This window comes from Chelonus insularis, unplaced genomic scaffold (genome assembly GCF_013357705.1).
Source record: "Chelonus insularis isolate UGA/USDA-ARS -01 unplaced genomic scaffold, ASM1335770v1 contig_406_pilon, whole genome shotgun sequence".
Lineage (NCBI taxonomy): Eukaryota > Metazoa > Arthropoda > Insecta > Hymenoptera > Braconidae > Chelonus > Chelonus insularis.
This window is the reverse complement of record NW_023276563.1, coordinates 960,216-988,021: the sequence shown is the minus strand read 5'-3', so window position 1 is coordinate 988,021 and position 27,806 is coordinate 960,216. Positions and strand designations below refer to the sequence as shown.

The window sequence follows — 27,806 nt, the reverse complement described above, 5'->3', positions numbered from 1 at the left end:
AAATAATAATAAAATTATTGCAATAAATCTTTCTGAAGGTAAATCATCTGTGAAAAAACTATTTCAAGTAGCAAGTTATTCTGATTTTTCTGCTTTCGTGACCCAAACTGTCAAAAATCGTAACAAATTGAAGGATGACTTTTTCCACTTTCTTAATCTAAAAGCTTTTATCAGTGTGAAAAGAAGAACAGAACAAATATTCAAACCCCTAACAAAAAAAAAAAATAAATTTCAAATGAGACTACATTTTTAATATTCCTAAAAAATGTAGACAAACAATTTCATCATTCTTTTTAATTTTAATAAGATCGATAGTCTGTTATCGGATAATAATGCATATCACAAATCTGCTGTAAAAACTGACAGAATATTTCACAAAAAATTTCAAATATTCTATAAATATGCAAAGAAAACTTCCAGACTCAATTTCCAGCCATTTCAAAATTTTCATCCGATTATTGCCTGCATTCTTTACAGAATACATGAAAATAAAATTCAAGTATTTAAAATCTTTCGTCATTTTTAAATAACAAAAAAAAAGCATTACGAAACTCTGAGTTCTTTTCGGAGTCATTTCTAATCATGCTTCAAAGCAGTAGTGAACGAGAAGCTTTAATTTTCAAGTTCATCGCCCTCTTTATATCTAAACTATTTTTCCAGCTCTCATAAAAATGATTAGTCTCAACAAATTTTTAAAAAATCCATTACTTTTACTACCCATCAAAAAAATGGTTAAATGTAATGAAATATTGGAATAAAATAAAAAAACAACTTAATTCTACAAAAAATCTCAATTAAGTCAACAAAATTTTTTTTTCATTTTTACGATAGTCAAGGTCTGACCTTTTACGATAAACAATAAAATACCAACGGAATACCTTTAAAAAATGATTGTTTTATTGTTAGTAAAGTTTAGGAACGTGAAGCTTAGTGGGTCAAAATGGTTTATCTTTACAGTGTTATGACCACAATAAAGATTCTTATCACTTGGATAATCTTACACATATATATATCTAAAACTTGAGTATCGATTGGGGTTAATGCCTGAATGTTGTTAAATTTCTCACAGAAAAAAAAAATAAAATTAGGAAAACTCGTTTGAGTATGTATATTTATTTAATCGAGAAGAAAATAAAACAAACCGTATTCGGACGAAAAATTCAAGTTATTCACGTAGATAGATGTTATCAATTCAAGAGTTCTACCCACTCAAATATCTTCTCAAACGGTAAATTGCTCGGTGGTCCGGTGGGGTTGGTTGGGGGGTTTGTTTATATGAGTCTCAAACGCGGTGAAAGTTTGGAGGCTCTCAAGGGTAAAGGTAGACAGTGTATATCGCGCGAGCTTTAACTTGTAAATGATATCCTGAGGACATGAAAGAAGGAGAAATAAAAAGTCGAAAATAAAGGACAAGGAGGGGATAAAAAAAACGATATCAGACACACATGGTGAAAAAGTATAAGATGAAGAGAGAAAAAAAAAACCGAAGAGTAAGAAAATAAAAATGCATACACAAGGAGTCCGACTGACAAACGACGCTCGTTCAATCTTCAATCTCGAATTCAATTTCTACATGTGTATGCAATGAACGTGTGTGTATATCCGTGATTGCGTGCGATGGAATTTTAGATCGATAGACGGTTGCCGTTTGCTTTTACTTTTTTTTTCACTTTTATCAATTTTTTTTTTCCTCTTTTCATTTTTCCTTCTTTTATCCTCGCTCATTTTCAATTCGAAAATATTTTATTTCAGCATTGTTCTCGCTCTCTTTCGAATTATTCAGCGGTTTCACTTGACTCCCAAACACATCTAGTATAACTTTTACACGACTTTTGCATCTTCAATGAAGTTTCACAGTACCTAATAATGTAGTACTACTTTACAACTAGGTAAAAAGAATAAAGTTAGCTTGATGTTTAAATATACTTTTAGTTGGTTGAAAAATATTTTTTTTAAAAGTTCAACTTAATATTTTGTGGTAGTTTTATTTGATTTTAAAGAGGAAATATTTTTTCTTTTACTTGGTTTCTAAATCTAATTAGCAATATTGGAAAAAAGAATACTTTCAAAAGCCACTAAACTTTTGTAGATTTGAATCAACTAAAAGCTACCGGAAGTGAAGAAACTTTTTAAGTTTAGAGCTTTTTCTTTATCAATTACCTAAATCTAATCAATTATTACCAGAAGAATGATTTTTTTTCCTCCATTAGAAAGAGTTACAGTAAACTTTATACAGTCTTTGAGCAATTTAAAACTAATTGTTGTGACGAATTGGTAATAATATTCCTCATCAATGCATTTATTAAAATAATCTAAACCAGTTAATTGTTGCCTATAAAAATTGCAATGGCCACTAATATTAAAAAATGCAAGAAAATCATTTCTTCTTTTAATTTTCTATCGATAAGCATTAAATTCAATTTCATCTTTAATTCTCAATTATCTTTTTTTCTTCAGATTTTTTCAATATTAAATTCAAGATTGACGATTTTCACTTCATACTCTTTTTCATTGCTGTCGGAAAAAATTTTTTTTTAAAACCCTTCAAGAAAAGAAAAGCTCAGATAGACTTCAGCTATCGATAAGAGACTCGAAAAGTAAAAGCACTTCATTCCCTAAAGTTTTTTTCCTTCATCGATCCTTCCAATCTAATCAATTTCCACAGACTTAGATTCTTTTTCACCAAAAGAATAAAACGATTATGTTACAATCATTGACTAAGAATAAATATATCCAATATTCTATTCAATCTCTATACAATGAACTCTTAACACAACTTTTTCATTCAAAAACAAAAAAAAAACTCTTCACAAAGACCAATTGCGTAAAAAGATGTAATTCATGAGCTAAATGTTGAATTATACTAATTAAAAAGAGAAAAAAAAAGCTAAATATAATAATCAAAAAATAACAAAAGATTTAAAATGAGTTGAAATAAAGTGGTGATACTAGTATGACAATGGTAATTTTCTCATACATATAATCGGCAAATACAACAGCATCCGACAGTGTGTCACGTAAGTGGACTCTGGTCTTCTCCAGCACTCCAGCACAATAGAGACCGAAATTCGAGCAAAGGAGACGTCGTTGCGAGTCGTGAGACTAATAACAATAGAGTAGAACTCTCGCTTCCTTACCTACATTCCAGCACACCTTGCTTTATACAATAATAATAATAATAATAACAACAACGTGTATCCTCGCGCGTCATAGTTCTATTCCCCTTATGTCCTTAGTCCTATACTTGGTCCTCTCATTCGCAGTTCCTTCACCATTCTCGTCAATTCACCTTTTATCCAAAGCAAGAATACTAGGCCAATGTTGGAATTCATACATAAACGGGCCTATTATGTGGCCACCAGTGTCGGAAGCCACACGTTTACCCAAAAGAAAAGGCATCAAGGAACACCAACGATGGACAAGTTCTGCAGCACCTTCACTTCTCATTCTTTTTTCCTATATAGCTCTCTTACGTGTTCGTTTCTTTCTCTATCCCTCCCCCTCCTACATCTCCCGCCCTCCCTATCGTTCTGCCAACATCATTTTTCATTCACCTCTACATCCTTGGAGTCCAACATCACTGCTGCAGACTCCGCAAAATACTCAATCGGAAAATCCACATTTCACATTTATCACTGACCCCTGACTAAGTCGCTGACTCTGTAGGTCCACACACACATGTGCACGTTCTAAGGAAATAATGTCAAGACTTTTTTTTCCTCTCTTTTTTACATATAAAATAATTGGAAAAGTTTTTCAATTAAAAATAGATTTATTTAATTTCTATCTTGAATGAAATAAATTTTTATCAGTCATTAATTTTTAAAAATTTATCGTTACGTTGGTAAAAAAAAAAATCTTAATCTGATTCAAAGTATGATCATAATGAAATATGATTGAGATGATGAGTCATAATGCATTCTTTGAGAGACAATAATATATGATATGATGAATATAAAGTATATTTATCATTTTTTATTTAGTAATTTGTGTTGTAAATAAATAATAAAATATTACATGGTATCTTTTTTAGAGTTGTTTAAATAACTAATTGAAGGTATAAAATTTTCAAATTAAATTTTTAATGACAATTAAATTTTTATCCACATTTAAGTATATCAAGTTTACAGGAATAATAAAAAATATAATAATATTACTCTTAACTCTCCATTAAATTACAATGCTTTGAAGTTTTTTCTGATAATAATGACAGTTTATAATTAACTGCACTATAAATATTGAAAAACTTGTATTAAATGAAGAGAAACGAAAATCTTTAATAAAGAGAAATAATGAATTAAAAAAAAACCTTTAATATCTACGATAGAAAAATATTCATTTCATTTTAAATAAAAAAAGAAAATCAATAATGTAAACTTGGGGAAGAATTGCAGTTCGGTTTATCGAAGAGATAATCGCCGGAGAATAAATAAAAAAATTCATCAAATTCAACTGTTAAAAGTTAAACGGAGAAAGTATGACAAATTGAAACACCCTGTTTGTAAAAACCGACACGTAATCGATCATAATTCTGTCAAATATAAATAGAGGATTCGATTGATCTAACTGCGCGTACCTATTTGTTCTCGTAAAATGTACAAATTTGTCACGTTTTATTTAACTTTAAAAAGAATCTTCGACGAAATTTGACGCAAGTATTACAAATAGTACATTTTATACACATCTACATTGAATTTCATGTACATTTGTTGAAATTTTTCCAATAAAACTATAAATCTCAAATTTGTCTATATACCATGAAATATCGTACATATATGCATGAGTTTACTTTGCTGAATATCTTTTAAACATCGTAAACAGGAAAAATAAAATATTTGTTTGTTCAACAAGTTTAAATATTAATATATAATTATTAAAAAATAAAATAATAAATTTTTCTATCAATAATTTAAAACAACTTATCAAAAATCACTCTAAAACTATTAAACAAATCTATTTCTTCGTCTCTAATACTCCAAAACAGAAGTCGTTATTCAAATGATGACTGTATGATAAATAATTTTTATTTATTCAAACTCGACAAAATAAAATTGACTTGGAATCCATAAATTACAAAACAGTGAATCCATAAAAATATTCTTTAGATATTCTAAATAAAATGTATCAATAAAATAGTCACATTTCATCAGAATGAAATGAAAATCAAAACCAAGTGTAATAACAATATTACATAAACTGAAACCAACGTCTATATAACATAAACCATTATGCTTTTTCTTGACAACAACTCAGTAAGTACCAACTCCTATATATACATAGTACTGTATCATGTATGTATGTATGTATGTATATATGTATGTACACCCTTTGCCTTAGAACATCATCCTCCGGACCAAGTTCCGTTTTACGACGGAGGCGGAATAAAAATGTAAATCCAGACAGGAGAGACGTTGACGTCAGAGAAAGGAAACGTTTTAAACTATTTATCGTTTCTACTTACGCTTTACAACGTAAGTTTTATCAACAACATTTTTTTTTCTTTGCAATTTATTTAAATTTTCTACCCTTTTACCTCATCCTCAATTTTTCAGTATATTAAACTCTATAAAAAATTTATCAAATTACTTTTAACGTATCGAATTAAAATTGTCGACAAAAGCTATTAAGATTTAATGATACATTAGAACATTTTATAATTTAAAATTCATTTGTAATTAAAATAATGAAACTTCAATAAAATGAAATGACTGAGGAATTAAATGTATAAGTATATTTAATTAAAATGATAACTTAAAAATAATAAAAAATGAATAGATGAAATGCAAAAGATAATATACATTTAAATAATTATATATAAAAGATTGTTTTAATTTCATTTCTGCTAATGAATTATTTTTTTTTTTAAGCTCATTAAATACCCTTTTATCTTCAGTTATTATTAAGTGTTCAAGTGTTTAATAAGTATATAGTGTTGAAGTATCACACTTGAGATAAACTAATATTTTATTTAAAGTACTTAATATTACTTCTTCACTATTCTCTCTACTAATCATTAACTGACTGTAGTAAACGATAAATACTCATGAAGGGATCTAATTATTCTCGCTACTAAATAATATTTTACGAAGGATTTACTCAAAACGCTAAAATTATCTTGGCAATTTATTTAATGACTTATAAAATTGATGAAATGTTCAGTTTTATTATGTTCATCATTTCTTTTGGAATAATTTAATTATTTATTGTAACTAATAAAATAGAAATTAATTAACAGTCATTTAATATTTTTTCCATTTATATTTGAAATTGGTTGGCATTTTTAAACTTTTTTAAAACATTATTAGTTAAAATAAAAAAGAAAAAAATATTATTCTATTTTTAATCAAAACTATGGCAATGAACTTTAAATCAAAAATTCGATTTATTTATGGAGACCTTTTACAAGATTATAAGCAAACAAAAAATGGTGTTCAATCATGAAAAGTTTTTGAAAAATTCCAATTAAATTTACTAAACAAAAGAATTCTATTTTTGTTTTTTACTATTTTACAAAGCAAAAATTCAATTTGAACTACTGTTAAAAACATACATGTAACGGGAATTTATATACAGAGAACTGATAAAAATCATTCAATTAACAATAAAATATTCTGAAAATGTAATTTGACGGTTCGCAAACAAGAATTTATTTTTATCTTTCACCGTAAAAGTAATATAAATAAAACAGATAAATAGATAAGTTATTCAAGCTCATCCAGCTGGATAAATTTGTCAAATTTACGTGATGGGATTAATTGATTTGTTGATAGTATCAAGTTAGGATGACTCAAAGCAGAAGGACAATGAAAAATAACAAACGAAACGAATGACTTTTTGTCTGGTCATTTATCGTCCAGTTACGATGCATACGTAATTTCGACGCGAGAATTCAAAGTACCCAGACAACTCGACCACGGAATGATCAGCATGCGGGACACGCTCGACGCGGTTGTATTACGTATTTAATTCACGTGGTGCGCATACTTGTAAAGTGACCGACGTCGCGAGCTATCTCTTCCGGACAGTCGGGTTGATGGTCAGCCGAGTTTTGAGGGCCATGTCATTTTCTTTCTCCGTCGAGTTTCTCCTCCCACTCGTGTCCTTATATGCTCGGTAACTATTGTTATGAATGTAAGCACGTGGTAACACTGACAGACGCGAAGAGTGCATGACAATCAAATTTAAGAGCAGCTTTGCCCATCCTCATATGCGCCCATATACAATTGAATAAAGCTTCTATTTTGTACGTTATATACTTTATGCATGTATCCGTAGAACATATGTAAAATCTTTTCGCTACATATTATATTATGATGACCAACTTGAAAGCACTCGGCGTTAATATTCTCTTCCCTTGTAGATTTCAAATACTTTTACTATCATGTGCTACATAAGCACCACATTTATCATTTTTGGACTATTTTTTCCCCTCCCCAGAGACTTGTAAGCTTCAAAAGAAAAGATAATTTATTGTATTGGCTCTTATGAATCATATTCTAACGGTAGAAGAAATTTTTTAACGCTTTGTAAGCATTGCAAACTAAGTATTAAATTATTTTTCTTGGAAATACTCCTCCAAACACCCTATTATCATCATTTTGATAAAAAAAAATAATTCAATATAAGCCTGTCCTTAATTTATGTTTCTAAAAGTGTTTTGACTACGATGTTTAATATTTTGTCATATAAATAAATCATTAAAAATTAATGCATCATTTTTATTCTTTTTTTAAAATTAAAAAAATTTAATATTCTTATTTTTAAATATTTTTTAGTCAAATTATGAACTATATTTTTCTCAATCATAAAGTGTACAACATTAAACTCTCCATTCTACAATGCAAAGAAGAAAAATATTTTAGAAAATCTTTAGATGAATGTTTTTAACAGATTTATAATTGTTTAATATTAATCCATTTTTAGATTTATAAAATTTATCATCTCATAGACAACTTACTAAAATAAAATTTATATGAGTATATTACATAGTGAACATAGGTGTTATAGTTAAGTGAAACTAGATTATTAAAATGTTATTCACAGCGTGAGAAAGTACTTGAATTATAATCCATAAAGAAAGTAATAGACATAAAATTTAAAGCAGAAAATTCATAACCACGATTTTTACTACGTCATTAATAAATAACTGAGTAGCATAAAAAGATATTTTTATTGCTTAAGAGCAACGTGTCATCATTCAAACACTTACACATTCAAATTTTGTTCATCTTAAAAACAAATTAACAAACTCCAAAGTCTTAATGATCCTCCTACATAATAATAATGTCATTGAAAAAATAATTAACAATCAAATTTAAACAACTAAAATAACCATATTTTAATAAAAATATTTTCGTAACAAAAATTCATTAATAAATAGCAAAAATTTAATATTGTTATCAAGCAATAGCTCTTTAATTATTTATTCAATATTTTCCTATTAATTAACTTGCACATATCGATGAGCATATTTTCAATTTCAAATTAATCATATTAAATTTTTACCATCGTCTATAATTTGCGAATATTTTTCTACTGTCGAATATTACCATAGAATAAAAAAGAAGGAACTTTAAAAATATTTTCATCATGGATAAAGTTATTCTTCGTAGCAGGGGTATTAATTATGTCCCGAGAACTTTATTTCCCTAGAGAAAAATATAGTTCACGATGTTAATGCATTTTTCCGATTGCCCAGCGCATACACAGCAGTCTTCTTATCCCCTCAGGTTCCTTTTCCTTTCCGTCGTTAAATTTCGTTTTTTCTCCTGTTTTTTTTTCCATTCATCTATCTTACTCTTTTTCTCTTCATTCCGTAGCCACAACGAATACGACGAGATAGGCAACCAGTCAACCGCAGAGCGAATGAAAGTATCAAGGACAGGGGGGAGTTTATAGAGGGATGAGATGAGAGAGTAATCCATCGGATTACTTTTCCGAGGAATCAATGTACTGCGGACGCCGGACGGCCGTTAAACACAAATTTATCGGCGATTGCCGGACGCCAGAAACGACAGTTACGGCTGCGAGGGAGAGAACTCGTAGATGCTCGACAAATAGTCTGTCTAGGAGAAAGGGGTGCGTTAGAGATATATAAACTACCAATAGATACCGCCAGGGGAATTATGTATCTGTCAGTGAATGCTGCAAATTTTCAAAACGTATTTGTTCAAATAATACGTGAGGATACAAATGTATTTGCGTTCTGATTTTTATTTATTTTTTTTCTTTTTTAATGGACTCCATATATTTTTATTGCAAAAATGCCAGCATTTTTAACTGCTATTGATGCATTTTTTGCTCAGAATTTTTGAAAAATCAGATTATTCGATATCGAGAAAATAATTCATTTATTGTTTGAAAACTGGGTTAGTTTTTTTTGAAATTCATTTTTATCAGTGAGTGAATATTTTTCAGCTGTTTCAAAGTTAACTAAGGAATGTTATAAATTTTTTTCCATTCTCATAATATAATTTTTACGGAATTTTTTTTAACATATATATCGTTGGATTTTGATAATTTCATTTTAATAACATTTTCTATGTAATAAATTCCTTCATTTTTGTACAAAAATTTCCTTTACTTCATAACTTCTAAGCGAACTTCAATTTTCGAGTAATTAGTATAAAATGAAGTTTTAATTAAAATGACGTAGATTAAAGTCATCTTATTACAATAATCCAACGTCAATTTATTCTAAATTGACTTTTCGTTAAGCAAAAAAAAAAATCCAATTCGCATTGCTTACTTTTTATAATAATAATAACGTGTACACCAAAGTTTTGAGAAGAACTAGTGACTTGATCGTTTTTTTACATTTATTTTTATTTTCATCAAACTTTTTTCGACTTATATCAAGAGTATGCGAAAAAATATGTGATAGGAATAGAGTTTATCAAAAGAGAATTTTAATTAGTAACTTTAATCTACCAAAGAGCCCGTCTCTTTATAACTCGTTCGAATCCGTTGAAAGAAGCAAACTCGATTAAACTTGAAAATACGATTGGCGCTTTGCCTTGAATTTTAAAACCGAGATTCAATTTTATGCGACTGATTGAAGAAGTAGAAAATTTAACAGTTCTAATGCTGAAGATTTTTTTTTATCATAAATAAAACAAAAATCCGTAGATAACAATAATTTATATTCACAACATTACCCACCCAAGAGTTCCTTCAAAATTAAGACTAAAACTTTCCCGATCGCAATTAAAAAAATAAACAAAAGATCTCAACCACGAACCTAAAGAATAAAAAATTAACAAACAAAAAACAACGGAAATAATTAATTATAAAAAAATTCTAGAATGATGAAACGGACTTTCGAATATTTTAAATAAATAATAAACAATAAATAATGGACCAAAAAAATAGGAAACATTAGTTGAAAATGTTGATAAAAAAAGAAGGATTTATGAAATAATTTCCAGTTAAGATCAAAGCCATATACCGTAACATTTATTTTTCGTGACTTAGTTCATGAGATTGTAATTCACACCTGCGTTCCCTAATTCGAGGCATCATTGGACTAATGCCCAAACGAATCCATCAAATCAGTCTTGGCTAGGGCCATAAGGCATGCGTTGCTTTACACACCCAATGGATAAAAGAGAAAGTTACCAGCGTATAAGCTGTGTTAGATGGTGTGTGCATCAGTAGAGAAAAAATTTCCTGAAGAGAGATGTATAGAGAGAAAGAGTAGTGAGACGAGTAGATGTAACGCAGGGCCCTAACCCCAAGGCCCACGAACGAGCAACAAAAAAAGCAAAAGACGAGTAGATGAGACTCGAGGTGGTGTGTTATGTGTGAGCAGGAGGCACCACGTTGTGTTCCGGTCAAGTGAAGGTGGCTGGTTGCTTGCGAGGTAGAAAAGATGCACCGACGGAATCGAAGGAGAAAGATAGGCGATGAGAAACAACAGCCTGAGAAAATAAGATGGAGAATCTACAAGAGTGGGCAAAGCAAGAGTTGTTCTCGACGTTGCCACATACTCTCTTCACCGAATTTTATAACCAGTCTCATCGAAAAATCAACGACAGCCTTTGTATTCTTAATATTCCAATATTCCTCCTTTTATTTTTATTTCCTCGAATTCATTTCCCTTTCTATTAATTCCAAACTCAATTATCTCCTGGTTTTACTATCCAAGTTGCGAAATATTTATAGAAATTATTCTTAGCTTCAATAGAAAAATCTTTGGGTCCTAAGAGCCATCTAATAGTAATAAAAGTAACAATTGTTTTTATTGCTGACTAATGGGATATCAAAATTGGAATTCTTTGAAAAATTAAAAAAACTTTATATTCGCTACATGTCTGAAGAGATGGTAATAACAATAACTAAATACATTCACTATCAATTTTATCATTAACAAAATTATATTTTAATACGATATAAAAAATTAATAAATACTCTCTATTAATTATTAAAAGAGTAAAAATTTAATCAGTGAAAATTATTTTCAATTTCTCATTATTTATTACTGTTTTTATATAAAAGAAAAAATAAAAAATGTGTTTTAAAAAAAAAAATCGTGTGAATTTTTATGATTATGTATTCATAAAAAAATATCAAAAGCATCATCTTTACTTTTTATATTTTTACACTCTCTAATCTGAAAAATTTTTACTCCAATTTAAAAACCATTTAAAAACTCCAACGGATATCATAGAAAATTTTGTTCCAAATAAAAAAGATAGAAGAGGGCTTTTTAAAAAGTTAGATTCATTTCTCGTGACTTATTACAATAAAAATTCACGAGTTACAGAAGAGTTGAAAACAAAAAAGATATAAAAAACTTGTTTTTTAAAGACTAAATGCGACGGATAAAATGAGAAAGAGAGTGTAATAAGGAAACAGCCAAGTGAAAGGGAGAAAGAACACAAGTGATAACAAAGAACACCAACTGTCTACTGTCACGAAAAAACGACCCTCCAGCAGAGATTCTACATCACTGACAAGAAGACGACTCAGCTCGCTTTCTCTCACGGGATATTCCTTTGAAAACCGATACAGTCCTCTTCGACGACTTCAGCACAAATCCAAGTATATGTACATCACCCAAATGTACACACCAACCCTTTTCAACGCTAAAATTCAAGTACTCCCTTCAAGATAAACAAAAAACTCGAGAGATTTTACTGTTACTTTTTTGCTTTGATCTCAGTATTCTTCAAGATATCAAAAAAATCATTATAACAAAAGGATCTTCATTTCAATAGAAGATACTTCCATTAAAAAAATTATTGTTAAAGTGTACATATTAATTTATATTAAAATTTATTGTTTAAAAATCTGAAAAAAATTTTCAACCATTTATCATTAACAGATCTTTTTAAATTTATTTTTTCATTCTTATTCACAAGCAGCTATTTTTTTTATGTCAAAATAATTAAATTTTTTTAAAATAACCCTTAAAAAAGAGTAATTGAATTTATTTAAAGCATTACATAAATTTTTATATATATTTTTTGTTTTAAAAAAATTATTACAAGCTTACATTTTTATTTGAACTATTTAGTATTCAAGAAGAATTTTTATTTAGGTCAAAAATTTTTTTTTTTTTAATTTATTATGCAGAAAGTTGAAAAAAAAAAAATATGGTAACACATAAAGCATTAACATAGGAAATTTGAGTAAAATGAATTTAATTAAATAATACGTATAAGTAAGATTTGAATTTAAACTCTTGTCTTTCACGCTCTAGAGCTGTTTTGTATTTACAGATGAGCATGCATATCTTGCTGCAGTTATGTACATTTTACAGTTTCAAGCTAATTACTGTCAGCACGTGCGTAGCCCACTTCCATGGTAATTCTAACTGAGTAGAGCAGTGTGCAGATGTGACTAGCTAGTATAGCTGACTGTGCACACCAGCACTATTTTCTACTCTAAACTCTTATTGGTGTTTGTCGAAATGTCCTCAGCATATACGACTACAAAAATTCAATTATATACTTCTACTAAATGTACACTAAACTGGAAAAAAACTCATTGAAGAAGCAATATAATATGATAATGAGATTCAAAAAAAAATCAACTTTTTAAGTATATGAGCTAGAAAACTCTGCTGTATCAGGTCAAACAAAAAAAAAACATTGATAAAATAATGGAAGAGAAATGGCAAACCATAATGAACTAATAAAGGAATTTTTTGCTAATATTGTGGCATGTTTCTCGGAATATAACTCGTCATATGTGCATTAAACCAACCGCATAATGCACGAAATGATTTCCATTGTAATTTTCGTGTGATTTATGGAGGTTTTAGCTCTATTTTCTCAGGAAAAAGTTCCATTAGGTGGAGAACAATTTTATTAATCGTTATAATTTGAGGCAAAATATTAATTATATCTTATATTAAGCTTAATTAATTAATTCTATATTTCACATTATTATAAATTCATTCAAATAATAAAAACCAATTATTCAAGAATCATCATAACAATCCTCTATTTTTAATCGTTTATTAACTCTTCGAAGCATTTTTACTCCAATATTTTTCATAAAAACCACTCAAATAATAAATTAATTGTGGTTGTATAACGGAAAAGTCTTATGCCACTAAAATAAATATTTGTTGTTGAAATTCTTTTTTTTTAGTGATAAAAAATAAATTTTTAATCGTTGTCATTATTTGTAAAATTTTATGATCTTTATTTGATGAAATAAATATCTATTAACTCCAAAAAAAAATAGATTTTTTAAATAAATAAAAAGTTATTTCATTTTTTAGTATATTTAAGTTGAAAAAACAAAAATGGAATAAATTAGTGGAAATAAATGAATAAATTATTTCTTCTATTTAACTTTATTACAAAACTAAAGTGCGTTATATTGAAGATTCAGGTCTTACCGCAATACGAACGGGTTTAGACAACCAGTTCTAACCCGTAGGTTATCATCAACAACAACCACATGTTACCGTAACAAAATTTTTCATAAGCAACTACTTCAAATATAGTGCGATGTTTTCCTTCTATATTCTAGGTCAAGCATAATATAACTGTTTCTCTATTCAAAAAGTCTTTTGTTTTAAATGTTTTCTTTCTTTATACATTTTTATGTTAACTTCTGCAAAAATTTTTTCAACAAAAAAATAGCTGATAGCTATTCTCATATCTCTCTATCCTAAACGAAAACAATCATGAACTCGTAAAAAGTTAACAAAAAAAAAGAAAAGATAAATACTGAAAAATTGTTGAATGAAAGTGAAAGCAAATGATTATCAACAGTAGATTATTCTAGACATTATTGAAGAGTCGGAATAAGAGACCTGTACATGTTGATTTATGTTTCATTGAACTTTCAATCCAATAAATAAACACACTGAAAACAAGAAAAAAAATATATCAAACTATTTAAATACTTTCTATTGTCACGTAATGGAATTTTGCCATCGGCAATAAATGATTTTTCTCTGATTAACTGATGCAAGAGTAAATTTTACAATTCAAACCCAAGTTCAAGCCCGAGTACACCAAAGGAGTTTAAGAGAAAAAAATCAAAGACACAAGCTCTGTTGAGCATGTCACGCTTGGTGAAATTCAATAAATTCGCGGGAATCCCGATAGGGAGAATTCCTAATGCGCTTGAAACTCAGAGAAGACGACAGCATAGTATACAGTAAAAGGGTGAAAAAGAGACGGTAAATTTATATAAAAGAAAAAGAGACAGACATCGGCAATGGCACAAGCAACCTCGCATTCGTACACGTTTTCCCTGAGTATACGAGTTCTCTTATTGGCAAAGTCGACAACGAAGAGACCAAGAGATGCTTCCCTAGAATTACCAGAGAATATAGAAGAAGATCGGAAAAGAATATTCAACAACGAAATAGTTAATAGAAACTCTCTTCACTGCAACTATTCCAACATGTACTGAGTTTTAGTTGAGAGAAAAGAGAAATAATAAACGGGGGATATGATGGAAACCAAGACCTCATTTCATTCCAAGAACAACCTAGACTCTCTGTATCTCATGCGACTTGGGGAATCGATTCATTTGGAATATATTGGACAACTATCGGTCACACGCAGTGCTATGTGCACTAACCTATATACTCTCATGTGTATGTACATATAGTAGCTCAATTCTCACGACGTTTCTCTATGCCAAATGCACCGAACAATACCTAGCTAGTTTGACTATCATTTGACAGATATGCTCTCGACTTGAATACCAAGTTCAACTGTTGATGACCTCAAACTACTAATTATATGAATGAGAGCTGATTGTCTACCAAAAATACACTTTGACCTATTTCAGACTTGCTGATTGTGCCTATACAAAGAGGCAAATGTCCCTCCTCCCATTGAAGAGTATTTATATATACATTTTATATCTATTTGAATTATTATTCATAAAAAAGATATTTCTAAAATGAAAAATTGTAATATTCATGACATAAAAGGATCAATAATATTAATACTTTTTTGTAATCCATGAATACTGAATATCGTTTTTAATTAAAGAACTTTAATTTTAGTAGAAAAATATGAATATTTACATAAATTTAAATTTAAAAAATTCTATACAAATTAATCCAATTTTAACAATTAAAGGTACTTTACTTAACATAATTTATTAAAATTTTTACGTGCAACTTGAATTTTGTACAAATTTATAAAATATGTAAAATATGAAAAACTTCAAAGTAATCATTTACAAATTAAAAACCATGCATAAAGGTTAAATAAATAAAATTCTTTAAATTCATAAAGCTTGATAAAATAATACATTAAAAAATGTTTTTATTCAATAAACACATAAAGCCTGGGATTTAATTTCAATGTATAATTAAATTTGAAACAGTTATATATATATTGAAACAATAATAAATATTAATATAACAAAACCTTTAAATTTATTGAAAAATTAATGTAAATACTATTAAGCTCAATACAATCAATTTTTCTATGTAAAAATTTTATTCATCAATTGAACAATAAAATCCATTCGATTATTATTGTCATTAATTTTAAACTCTGCAAAGGTTTAATTAATTGAGTGAAAACAGAGTAAAGCTTTACCTCTTTAATGTAAGCAAAGTCTAAAAGGCATCAGCTTACAAAAGATAAGTGTGAAAAAGTCACGGTAATCGATAGTGCCCTAGATAATAATAAAGACTATATAGTTTGTTCCTTATTAATGAACTTCATTCTTGGAATTCTTTTTTTCATTTTTAATTTGCCCTAGGCAAGTTAAATGAACTCTACTCCGCATGTAGACAAAGTTGAATTCAAAAATATTTATTATTCATCGAGATTTTCTGATTGCAACTCTAGTTTGAAAGGTCAGAAAACTTTATTTACAGTTTAAATATAAACATTTTATTGAAGTTCAATTCATAAAACTAGTTATCAAGTGTTAATAAATTATTTTAAAATCATTCAATATATCAAAAATGAAATGAAAATTATTATGATTAAATAAATATTATACTAGAGAAATTACAAAAATTAATTACTAAAATAAATTGATGAATTAATTAATCAAAATAAAAAAAAGGGAATTTAAAGAATAAAATAGAGTTATCAAGAATTTATATAAAGAAATGAGAAAAAAATTCATTGCAATCAGTTAACTTGAAGATGCCGTGATAGCAGTGTGGTACACATTTGGACGAGAGTAAACTTTTAGCCACGACAGTTGCTAAAGTTTTAGGTCTATTAAAGAATGGAGAAGTGACTTTATCGGGGGCAAAAAAAAGTTTAGTTGCACGATTGAAGTGAGTAAGTTGAAGCCACAAATAAAGACAACGTCTATATAAACTCTGTATTAAATTACACGTAGTCTACACATATACTAAAGGATATTTAATTACAACACAATAGAGTAGTACAACAGTCATTTATTTTTGCTTTGCATACTTCTCTCCTTCTATCTACTGTTAATGAAAATTCACATACAATTTCTCTTTGAAATTAATTTTCCTTCACTTTTCCTACTCTATTGTTCCGCAATCACTTTGATAACAATTCACGCTGTTGTATGCATTGAAACATTATAAATAAATGTAGAAAAGACTTTATTAGTTTCAGAGTTTTTTAATTTATTCATTTTTTTAAAACTCAAATTTCATATTGGAATTTAATATTGAGTTTTGATGAAAAAATTGTATATAATTTTAAATCTATTAAGAATAATATCTGTTTGAAAGAATAAATAATTGAAAAACCAATTTTTTCATTTCGTTTAATTGATAAATATTTAAATAAGATTGAAAGCTGATAAAAAATTGATTTCTCAATCCCACTGGTATTTTAAAATGAGATAACTCTGGTTTTAGTCTTAATTTAAATAATAAAAGCACATTTTCTTTACTTCTCATCACTCTATTGTTATACAATCACATTAATACAAGTATATATAACCAAACTAAATCCTATTCACAGTTTGCATTTAAACGTGACAAGCACGGCTATGCACACATTATTCTTTTTATTCTTTGCATCCCGCGAGACTACCCTTGTCACTAGTCGACACCCTAAATCTCATCTGGCCTCTCCCCTATGACTTCCAAGACGTTCTATAAAAAAATCTCAATGGCTTTAGGGAGTTTAAAAAATTTGAGGGGGTTCTGAACCTGTCACGACTCTTTTAAAATTTTTTCCTAAACCTTTTCTAGCAAAGTAACGAGTTAATTGTCTTGAGATTTTTGGATTCACAAAGTGAAGCGATGTTGATACGATGTGAAAAGCAAATTATCGATAGCGGCTCATTAATGCATGAGGAATCGCTTCATTTTACACATCCACTTTGCCTCTCGCTGTCGAGTTTTGTTGGGTAAAAGAGGTTTTTTATTTAGTATTCAGTATATCTATGGTCAAATGAGGCAGTAGCCACGACACAGTGGTTTAGTAGCAGAGCAGCAGCAATCAACTCTCATATACATATATACACATACACATATGGATTCTCCTGGCCATTTGCATGAAACAACTCTCGTCATAGCTTTATCGTTTTATCCAATCGAATATCCCTCTCCCTCATTTCACGCAGGGGTTAACTGGATCCGGCTCGTGATAAAAGTAAAATCGGAAAAACATGTTATCCAATGGGCAAACTATTAGATTGTTGCAAAAAGACTATGATATTTTAATTACACGATCAAATATTGTTTTACAAAAACATTGCTCCAAAAATAATCTCATTACTCCGAAAATTTATTTCCAATTGTTTCCCTAAATATCTTTTATTCAACACTACACTATTTTAACTCCAATTCTATTATTCAACTTTACGAGAAAATAATATCTTAAAAAGTTTTTAATTATGATAAATTACAGTTAAAGTTCTTTTTACATTTACTTTGAGTGCTAATAAATGATTCAAAAAGAATTTCGAATATTCTAATATTCAAACTGATTTCCAGGAATTCAATTAGATCAACAAATGTTTTCAAAGACGAATGATGATAGAGAAATTACGAAGAACTCACGAGTACCTTGATTCTAGGAATGAGAATGAAAAGTAAATAAACAGAAAAACAGTTGAAGGTATACGAGCGCAGTGTTTACATCAAGAAATGTTATATTCGCATATTGATGAATATTTTCAACTTGATTTGGTAAACATTTAGCAAATTTCATTTCAAATAAATGCAATACAAACGATCTAATATTTCGTCATAACTAGTTTTAAATTCATTCATTTCTGAGAATCAATAGATAACTTTGATTGCTTAGAAGTTTAGCTGATTTCAACGATTAAAATTAGATCGAAAAATTCAATAATAATGAAATAATGAAATAATAAGAATATATGTATTATGTCTTTGTGTGAAACTATATAAATAGTGAATCCAAATAAATATTTATCTATTATTTATAATTCATTTACGTGCAAAATATCCCATGATATTTAGTTACTTTTTAAATAAACATACGTTCCATTAAACTGTCCCTCGGACAACATTAGAACCCTCCATACTTCTTACTCTGTTCAAACATTTAACCTTCGTCATGTACGTTTTTATCGTCATCACCGATCGTCGTGGTGTATTCCAGGATACGCTGAAACGTACGAGTCACTCTCGAACCACACAAAACCCCCAGAGTTGTGATTTGTGACAACAAAACTTATTCATCCTCTCACTAAACTCCATACACCCCCTTTCCCACCCCCTCATTCTCATCTATATATAGCAATACTAGACTGCAAACTCCCCTAATGGACCAACACTTGAGAGAATAAAAACATAATAGGGTAAGACCAATAGATGAACACAACCCAGAAGATCGACAATTTGCGAAAATTAGAGATTAGTTTCAATTATGATAGTTATAATTAATTACAAGCTCCATATTATATATAATTACTCCAATATCTTTTAGCGGTTCATTTAATCGATCTTAACAAATAAAAATCATTTGAAACTTACCAATTGTTGAGCACAATAAAATCTTCGGTTGGCAGAGATTCTCACAAGCGCGAAAATCGTTTAATCCAACGTTCAGGTTCACAGTAAAAAATCCTCAGGAATAAAAACTTAAAAATGGCTTAGCGTGACACACACAGGGAACACTAGAATGCACTCTAATCGCACGGCACTCTTCACCCAAGTTTACAAAAAATTTGTATATTTGTATATGTATTACAATAATTTTTTAAACTTTCTTTCTTGTGTATATATTCCACGAATTAAAGAAGAGACATAAGTAACGGAAAATCACGACACACACGCTACTTACTCGACTTTAATTGAACGTATTTATTTATTAACAGTAACATCCATGTAAAGGGTACGCGACAAACTAAAGCGTCTACTGATTGAGGCTATAAAATAATAAGTAGATAAATTCACTGGTTTATCGAGCAATAAAAACTATCGCGGTATTTTTAACCCGGTACGGCGGCCATTTCTGTTGGTCAGTGGCAATGTTTTAATCGTAACGTGCGTTTAATAGCCGGTACAGACGAGCGTAAATCCACCCGCTGCGAGGCCCAAGAGGCGACTGATGCGAGCGTGTTTCGGCCAATCCCCTTACGCCGACGCCGCCGCCATCTTGCGATGTTCGCAGACGACACAAAGCCCGAAAACTGTCGGGAACTAACGGAATTAACCGATCCTTGAAGGTGCTACTCCGAAGATGCCGAGAATCGACGCCGCACACTTTTTCGTGGCGATGTACAAAGTATTCAAGCAGCCAAACAGAGCAGCGAAAGGAAAAGGAAGAGCATGTGTATAAGGTAAGGATTCTATCGCGTGGCTTCAACTAAAGGTCCTTCGTCCTTCAGGCAATGCTTTTATCTCCATCTCACTTTGTTCTTCTCCGTCTCTGGACTACCTACTTTTTCGGATAATTATACAGCCAGTTTCTTATTATTTCTTTTTTATTATTATAATGTTTCAGGTGCTTCAATCCTTGCTCGATTTATAATCTGGGCTCAAGGTACAACGTGATGTACGTTGAGAAAAATAAGTTATGTATTTTTAGAGTAAGAAAGGTTTTATTGTGATGAAAAATGAGACTTTTTTTTCGAATGAAGGCTTGATTAGACAGCAGATGTAATTGTTGGAAATGAGGTTGGGTGAATTAGAGATATAAGGAGATACGGAAGGTAGGTTATGACATATTACACGTTATTTTATCAAATTTTTAATCCTCATTTCTTTAGTAATGAAGGTTATTATTTTACATTAATTATCTATTTTTTTTTTAGGTATGTCAAAGGTTTATTTATCAATCAAACTAACTTTATTTACTTCAATTTGCTAGATTGAATGGTAATTTAAATTTTTCAATTAATCAATGATTATTTGAGTTTGAATCTTGATGATAATTTATTGAATTCTTATTGTAATAAATAATAGTCTAAATGACTGTAACAGTGCAAGTGACGTAATTGAAAAGGTTATGATTGTAGATTATTGATATCTATTTTTGAGCAATCATCTTAGATTGTTTGCTTAATTTTTATAAACAATATTCTTTTATGCTATTTTTATGGGAAAATGAAAATTTCATAAACTTTTATTATAAACGTAAAGTAAAAGATATAACAGTCAATATTTGTTGAAATAACATTGAAAAAAGGGATTCGATATAAAAATTTTATGATACTCTTTGATAATAGCGTTTTCAACAAGTTTATGAGTTATAGAATACAATAGAAAAATTTTATTAAACCTTAAAAAATCTTAGAAATGACGAAAATTGCTAAATATTCTTAGTAATTTTTTCAGTGACATTTTTTATTCACTCTAGTAAATCATAAAATATCTTCATTTCCATTTTTACAATTTTTCTGCTAACAAATTTAAATGAATCATCTCCAAAAGTCAAGACATTAAAACATTCGTTTTTAAAAATTAACAATGTATATCATAAAAGTAAAGTCAGGATAATTTATAAAAAAAGCATAAATGAATTGAATCCAAGTATGAAATAATATTTATACAAAATGACTTAAAATTTAAACCAACATGACAAGTATTATTCTGTTTCGAGTATCCTTTGCATAAAACAGTTTCAATGCATAGTCAAGAATAATAATGTTTATTATTATTCAACTTGTTTCTTTTTTTCTACTCGAGGTTAATTTCTTGGTTGATTCTTGTAAACTGTAAAACTGTTTACACAATGTTTAACACGCTCATATCCGGTGGATCGTCAGGCCAGAAGTTCACATCTGGAGCTTGTTTCAATAAATAAACACGATATTCCTTAGCAATTTTTTTTTACAATTTACCATGATCTTTCTGAGGATACTCCCGGGCTCGAAAAGAGTCTTGAATCTTGAGCATTGTTTAAACACTGCCCGGGGAGTCTTGGCTCGAATCAAGACCACCTCCTGTGCGTGTTTATATGACGCTTCTCCATGCGTCTTCTCTCTTATCTGGTCTTCTCTTTCCATATTCCTAAACGTCTATTAAATCAGCGCAATTAATTCACCCGAGTAATTTAGAGCGCATCAACGCCATATGGAAATTTTCATGGAAATTTCTCGCGTGGCTTATTGGTCCCCGGAGGGAGGATCATTACCTTCTTCAGGTTAATTGTTTCTCTCTTTTCGAGATTCGGCTCTTGCGTGCACTCCATCCTGGATGTATGATTAAATACCCAAGCTTATGAATATATATGCGCCCCGTGCTCAGTATATACATATAAACGTATTAAGTACATATGTATTAGCTAACTAAATGTTAAATGTACATATACTCAACCTCAATGACCTGACGAGAGAATTTCTCTGGCCTCTTTCTCTCTCTTTTACTGGTTCTCTCTCTTCAAAGAATCTTCTGTGAAGTTCGATTTCATTATACCTACCTTCCTATCTCTTGAAAGATTTTATACTTCCATTTTTTATGCGAACTTACCTTTGCAAATAAATTCGAAGTATTTAAGTTCAGTCACGCTCCTTCCTTCCTGGAGAATCTTAGCGTGTCGTCGTATTCAAAGTGCACTTGATGATGGCCTTCATCCCAGCTCGTTTATCGATTACTTTTTTTTTAACACTAACATTATTCGTCTAGTCATAACGAAGAAGAATATCCATACTTGAATAGCAGTCTAGATGGTTAGGTGTATTATTTTTGAATTAAACAACTTTAAGTGTACCAATGTTGGACTATATTTATCCATCTGGAACATATGTATCCGTTTAGAACAGAAATTTTTGCCCTTAATTCTATTTCTTATCAAACTCGAAGTCTTTCATTTTTTACTGTTATTGCTTGAGGATTATAATAATTATTATAATGATGGTTTTAATTTTATTATTGTTAGCATGGATGTAATATTTTATTCATAAGTGATGCTTATTGGATTAGTCCCTTTAGGATTTATAAAAAAAAACTGATGACAGCTCTGAAAAAAATCAAAAGAGGCTTTCCACTAGACTTTCAAGTGGTTGCTTAACGGTAGTGCTTCATAGGCATCTCGGCCATTCATTAAAAATTGATAACAGGCGATGTTCAAGCTTGGAAAATTCTTGACATACATATATAAAAGACAATATTATCCTACCATCATTCATTACAGTTCTTGTAATTATTTTCAATGATTAAACTCGTTCATAACTAAAGTAATTATTATGGAAAATAAAAAAAAATTCTGCTTTTTAATTAGATATTTTTTCATCTGTTGATATTAAATTGAAAAATTATACTTTAATATAAATCAACAGTCTAATAAATTAAAATCAGTAATCAGATAAAAATAAATTTTGCTAACAAAAGACCAAAATTGCTGACCTATTCTCTTATTTGATGTAAAGATAATATTGTTTATTTGTTTGTTGTAAATTAAATTTTTGGTATAAAATATGAAAATAGAAAATTTAGGTTGTCACTTAAATTCAATATAGTAACAGTGAGTCAAAACAACATTGTTTTCAAAACATGCTTTTTATTCAAAAGTAATTCATACATGTAAACTAATATTCCACACAATGTAATTTGTATGATTGGCAAAATGAAATTGAATACTTATCAAACTATCGTTTAGCATAATTTCTGAATAGAATTTATTAGTTAATATATCAAGTCTATTTTAGATGGTAAAATATCAAAGTTTACCCAAAATTGTATAGATCAATTTCCAACTAGTTTTGAAAGAAGGAAAGGAAATTAATTATTTTCTAATTATTACAATTTATTCATTAAACTGAATAAAAATAATTTTTTCCTCAGTTTATAAAATAACATAAATAAAAAGAAACATCAAATAATTTATAATTTTTCAACTTCAAATACCAGAAGCAATGGTTTTTGATTAAACAAAAGAACAAAAACTTTCAACAAATCTTTTTTTGTAACTTTTTGAAATAAAAACAAAATACCACTAGCAAAAAAGTCAATTCAAAAATTTAAAAAAATTAAACCTTTTCATACTTCAATATTCTTCTCAATTTGACTTTCATAGTATTAAAAATAGAATGTAACCAAAAATTTCAATCTCACCCATAGAATTTTGCCCTTCAACCATTTTTACCAAAACCTGTCAAACAATGAACCCAACACAAATGACTCAGCACTTTATTTACAATATTTATTTCCAGAGTTGCATCCACCAATTAACAAAGTTTGATAAATAAGCAAATAAAAGCAACTTTGCAACGTTGAAAAGGGATTGAACAATGATGAATACGTTTCGGCAGACAGTATAAATAGGCATACCTACATCTATATATGGGTATGTAGTTATGCATCGGAAAACTGGATAATGCTAATTCTCAATTTTCCCAGCTTCTTTCGCATCGTCAAGCGCTATCATCGTCGTGAAATCGAGTCTGGAAACAGAGGAAGAAGAGCAAGAGGAGAACGAGGGAGAATACTATCTCTTGGGCCAATGTATTCCTGTCTCTATCTTTGTTAGCTCTTTTGCCACAAGAAGCAGCACAGGCTTGTTTGGGCAGAGCTGAGTACGAAAGCATAATAAGCGAATATGCCAAGCAAGTAAACGAGTGACTCGTAATTCCGTGGTATAGGTATTTTACTCCTTATTTAATAGAATGAACCCTCGGAGCAATATCGTCCAACCGGAAAAACTCATCGGAAACTATAAAAAGGCTTAATTGAAGATGGATTAATAAAAAAAAGAAATTGCTAAAATTCCTTTAATGAAAAATAATCGCAAATCTTCCTGTTAGTTTGGCCTAATTACTGTTGCTATAATGCATTGGATATGATAGTGTACATATGTATACATTAATGAAAAGGAAACAGTTAATTGTAATTGATCCAGCAAAACTCGTGGCCAGTTATGGTAAATAAAAGTTAAATAACCCACTGCACTTTTACTGCACTCTGTACATCCGTTTGTAGTGTAGAATAGAATACAGCAGATGTGGTCATTATTTCGGGTACTTACTATGTAGCTATTTTTTCATTTCTTTTTCAATTTAAGTTTTAAGTACGTGAATAGGAAAAAATTTTTCAGTAATCCTCTCAACAGTGTTAAATAAAAACAGAAAGAGTGCAGTCGTATTATGGAAAAGTTACACATCGAATCTGATACTTTTTAAATTAGATCATAAAAAAGTTACATCGCTCCATCGTGTACTTTTTTCCGAGAGTTAAATTCACGAGGGTCGTAGAAATAGAGCAACTTTTACATAAAATAATGTCGTCCCAATTTTTCGTTCGCATTGCAGTAAGAATCAGTTGCTTTTTGTTGAATGAAATATTGTTTTTTTGTTTAAATAAAATTTATTTTTCATCATTAAAAATTTATTTAAAATTAATTACATAAATTTTCAGTGTTATTTACAATAAATAACCTTTCAGTAAATTAATTTAAATTATTATCAATCAAGCAAATAAATTGATTATTCAACTTCTGTAATTAACAATAATGATGATGATTATCAAAAAATTCTTCTGCCTTTTACAAAGTATTCAAAAATATTAAATTTCAATTAAATAATATTCATAAAATAAATTTATCAAATTTGATTAGTGTGTTTACAGTAGAAATCAATCTTTATTATTTTACTGCAAATAAATCCTGTTGGAGATCAAGATTAATTAGTATTTACACTTTGTAGAAAATGAAGGTTTAAATGCAAGTAGAATAACAGTTCATTTGAAAAAATGTCAGTCATTAACCCCTATATAGAAGTGGCTGCTAGCTTAGTCAATATATAATTCTTTTGCAAAGCTAAGTAGTTATTTCAACACTATGGAAACACAACTGGTGCATGCTGCCACTTTGTCACTCTAGTAGGCGGTCTGACTAACATGACCAGGACCTTCTGGTCACCTCAACCACCTGTCGAGTTTATTATTTTTCATAGCTACCTCAAAGATTACATCCTGTATTCATTTATACACTGCTTAATTAGCCCATTTTCTTCTGTATTTAAAGATAAACCCCTTTCAACAATAACTCAACCGTGATAATAGATTATTGTAATATTATTCAGCTATTTTCTAAGTACTCTTTGCTAAGTACTTGGTATTTAGAATGGTGTTATGTGCTATATAGCTGTTGGTAATTATTTTGTGCTTTACTATTGACAAAATGACTTTTATGCGGTTACTTTTATTGCAGTTTCAGATTTTTTTTATTATTCTTTTTAAATGAAAATTTTTAATAAAAGTTCTGAAGATCATAGAAACATTTTAAAAATGTTCATGAATATTGAAAAAAAGGAATACTTTATCATAGTATCCAGTACTAAAATTTCCAATTCAGAAGCATCGATTTTAAATAACTAGTCTGCACGATCTCCTTTCTATTCAGTAGATGAATGTTGACACCCTTAAAAAAACATTGAGTAGAATTTCCAAAAAAATTCCAATGAAAACATTCATATAACATCTTTTCAAATATCATCGAATTGAAGTGAAAAAAGTTTTTCAACCAAACGAAAATCATTTTAGATAAAAACTTCATGCATTTTGCCTGAATCTCTTTCGCAGCGCAAAATCAAAAGCAGTGTATCAATAAAAAAAAATATCGTGTAAAAAAATAGACAGTTAACATTCATTTAAACAGGAGATTGACATGAACCTAGGCATCCCATCATGTAGAAAAATCTCATTGTATATAGTCATGGACATGATGTAAGCCAAGACAAGTGATATGGGTCAGTACCAGTTAACACACATGAGAGCATTTTTTTTATCCTGGACATTTTTATCGCGTCACTTTACTTCCGTACTTGTTCCTTGTTGCGCATAATTGATTTTAGTGTCCGCCTGTCCATCAATATTCATTTGTTTCCTGGCTCATACATTTATGTCACTATCTCGTGTTGTAGAAAATGTGCTATGTGGATATCAATAATATTGCGTACACTGTAATTGTCCGATATCGTGTGCATAAAAAAAAATAACTATTCATTGATTATCAGTGTTAAATTTTCTTTTATGATTTCTACGTTTATCATTAATCAAACCAAAATGATGTAAGTTAATTAAATTGAAATTTTTTTTCAATATGTGAGCTCGTGAATTAATTTACCCTTCACATTTTTTTCAATGAAATTCAATCACAAACCTTTTAAATAATTTAAAGATTTTCATATGAATTTTACAATTTGAATAAAAAAATTCATTAAGTATTGATTACATTTTAAATCGCTATTCATGAATTAAAGAAAAGCTGATTAATGAAATCCTTCATTATTTATGTGGATTTATAATTGGAATAAATTGTCAAGTATGAATTATTTGAATATTTACAAAAATTTGCATTAAATAATTATTAATTATTATTTGTTGAAGCTTTCAATGCTTTCAGAAAATATTTAATACTAAAAACGAATGCTACGAACAATAGTCTTTTGAATTGGAATGATATTAATACATTAAATAAATACCTTTAATTAATAATTATTGCTAGAATTATTTCATACATATTTATTTGAAAAAATTCGATGCTTAATCAAATAAGTAATTAATATTATTTTATTAGCTGTTAAAAATAAAGTAAAAAAAATTGTCAGCTAAGAAAAACTTACGTTGTAAATTGTATCATGAAATAGATAAATGTTTAAGGGAGTGAGATAAATATGAACGCGACGTAATTACTAATGTAGTGGTTGTAGAGTACTAGAAATAGAAGAGCAAAGAAGTTAAGGAGAGTAATCTGCATATAAAATGTAAAAGCATTAGTTATATATAAAAAACACTTTCAATGTTTAAAACGGAATAAAAATCTGAAATAGTATTTTTGAACTTTTGGGTATGTTTCTTAAATTCACCAGCAATTAAACTGTTTCTTTAGATACCTGATAATAGCAAGGAGTTGATGAGTATCTCTTCAATGAAATCTACTATGATCTATGCAATCAATGTTTGATTGTTAATTAATCCAAATTTAGATTGACGAATGATGATGTAGAGAGTGGAGCAC

At 29.1% G+C, this 27,806-nt stretch overlaps 1 protein-coding gene and 1 long non-coding RNA gene across 2 annotated transcripts in view; one reads left to right on the top strand and one right to left on the bottom strand.

Moving 5' to 3' along the window:
* LOC118069326 (uncharacterized) overlaps nt 1-19,943 on the bottom strand; it is a 158,896-nt gene extending 138,953 nt beyond the window's left edge. The window contains exon 1 of the mRNA XM_035087364.1: nt 19,382-19,943. The gene's annotated coding sequence lies outside the window, so the exon portion shown is untranslated. The remainder of the gene's footprint in view (nt 1-19,381) is intronic.
* Nucleotides 19,944-20,124: 181 nt separating this feature from the next.
* LOC118069226 (uncharacterized) lies at nt 20,125-25,027 on the top strand. Its single transcript, XR_004690594.1, has 3 exons — nt 20,125-20,190; nt 20,355-20,562; nt 24,004-25,027. It is a non-coding gene; the product is annotated as an uncharacterized lncRNA (long non-coding RNA).
* Nucleotides 25,028-27,806: the final 2,779 nt, after the last annotated feature.